Consider the following 2300-nt stretch of genomic DNA (forward strand, 5'->3'; position numbering starts at 1 on the left):
TTTTTTTTTTTTTTTTGGGGGGGGGGGGGGTTTCCGTTTTATAGATAAAGAAAATAAAGTGGAAACTCCTTTCTTTATCTTTAGTTGGTGTAACTACTTGAGCCGGATGAAAGGAAACTTTCACGTCCGATTTTGAAGGGGGATATCCTATAGGATCCTACCCAAATTTTTCTTTTGCTAGGCCCATAGCTAAAAAACCTACTTTCTTACGATTACGAGGTTCATTCGAATATGAAATCCAATCCTGGAAATACAGCATCCCACTTTTCTTTACTACCCAAGGCTTCGATGCATTTCGAAATCGAGAAATGTCTACTGGAGCAGGTGCTATACGAGAACAATTAGCCGATCTGGATTTGCGAATTATTATAGATTATTCGTTGGTAGAATGGAAAGAATTAGGGGAAGAAGGGCCCCCGGGTAATGAGTGGGAAAATAGAAAGGTTGGAAGAAGAAAGGATTTTTTGGTTAGACGCATCGAAATAGCTAAGCATTTTATTCGAACAAATATAGAACCAGAATGGATGGTTTTATGTCTATTACCAGTTCTTCCTCCCGAGTTGAGACCGATCATTCAGATAGACGGGGGTAAACTAATGAGCTCGGATATTAATGAACTTTATAGAAGAGTTATTTATCGGAACAATACTCTTATCGATTTATTAGCAAAAAGTAGATCGACACCGGGGGAATTAGTAATGTGTCAGGGAGAAAAACCATTCGGCTACAAGAAAGCTGTCGATCACCCACTCTCGATAATGGAATCCCGGGGCGGACCACAAACCAATGATGGCAGACGGGTCAGTAATTCTAAGGTTTGGACGAAGTTTTTTCCGGAGTTGTAACTTGAAGGCAAGAAGAGGAGGAAAGATTTCGTGAACTTGCTGCTTGGCAACGGGGGATTATTTCGGGTTCGTTCATGTCTATTGTTCGTGTGGTGTCAGTCCTTTCATTACTAAATCAATGTGGATGCCCACTCGCGAAAAATAGCAATTAGAACTTTCCAAGCCATTGGTAATCGTGGGGTTCTAGATTAGACAAACCATCGTGCTGGACAACATGGGAGTGCTCTAACGAGTAAACATTCGGGAAAAAGAGGTCAATGTATGGGAAAAACTTCAGACAGTTATGCAGGGGCACCCATTATTCTGATAAGTAGGGCACCTACTCTCATATAGATTAGGGGCATAACAGGACGCACTCCACCCCATTTTGATGTTGGAGGGCCGCGCTACTTTTACATCCATTTTAGTTATGTAAGGGATTCAATGCAGTTTGGTGGAGGGGGGATTCAAAATGGCGGTTCATGTTAACCTTTATTTTTCTTTGGACAGGCTCACAGTAGAGGCTCCGTTACCTTAGAGTTTTATATACATATGAACATCTTCTCATGTCTCCATTCTTATTGGGAATCCAATCCCTACCAACCCAAGATATGCTTATTGGGCTCTATGTATTAACGAGCGGGAATCGCCGAGGTATTTGTGCAAATAGGTATAAACCATGTAATCGCATAAATTATCAAAATGAAAAAATGGATGCCAATAGCTATAAGTATACGAAAGAAAAAGAACCCTTTTTTTGTAATTCCTATGATGCAATTGGAAGGTCTGGAGGTCAGTAGCAAGGATAGATTGGCTAGATGTATGGAGTGAGTAGAGTCACTTTTTATGGCCTCAGCAGAGTTGGCAACTAGACACTGGCAGACGCGCTCTTTGGCGCTCTTCAAGAGAAGCTGCCCTATCAGAAGTTGCACTATGCAATAATGCTTTGGGTCATTGGTTAGATCATGAAGATTTATGAAGCATACTTAGATATATAACGGTAAGAAGTATATTCGGAAAAAAGAAATTCTTTGTACATCATTGAACCACTGTTGGTCCTATTTCTCTTATAGATACAGAGACATAGTTCGAAGTGAAGCTAACCGTCCTAAGGGTGTGGAATGCACCCGGACGGACTGGCATACAACTCCAAAATGGTACCGCAAACCTTGCGTGCTAAGTAACCTGAAGTTTAGTACTTCACATCCGGCCACCGTATATCGTTACGACTAAGATCATTCTATGACACTGATGTGAATTAGTGTCTCTCTGGTTCAATTAGGACCATAGTTCCTGAATTTTTACGCGAATTTAAATCGAGAAAAGGACGTTTTCCAATCATTGACTCAACCCCATTGTCGAACCCCACTCAGCGGAATATGGAGGTACTTATGGCAGAACGGGCCAATATGGTCTTTCACAATAAAGTGATAGATGGAACTGCCATTAAACGACTTATTAGCAGATTAATAGATC

At 41.0% G+C, this 2300-nt stretch overlaps 1 pseudogene; it reads left to right on the forward strand.

Annotated features, from left to right (window-relative positions):
* Positions 1–113: 113 nt before the first annotated feature.
* On the forward strand, positions 114–2209 carry LOC115973773 (annotated as a pseudogene).
* Positions 2210–2300: the final 91 nt, after the last annotated feature.

Source organism: Quercus lobata, unplaced genomic scaffold (assembly GCF_001633185.2).
Source record: "Quercus lobata isolate SW786 unplaced genomic scaffold, ValleyOak3.0 Primary Assembly Scq3eQI_1429, whole genome shotgun sequence".
NCBI classification, from domain to species: domain Eukaryota; kingdom Viridiplantae; phylum Streptophyta; class Magnoliopsida; order Fagales; family Fagaceae; genus Quercus; species Quercus lobata.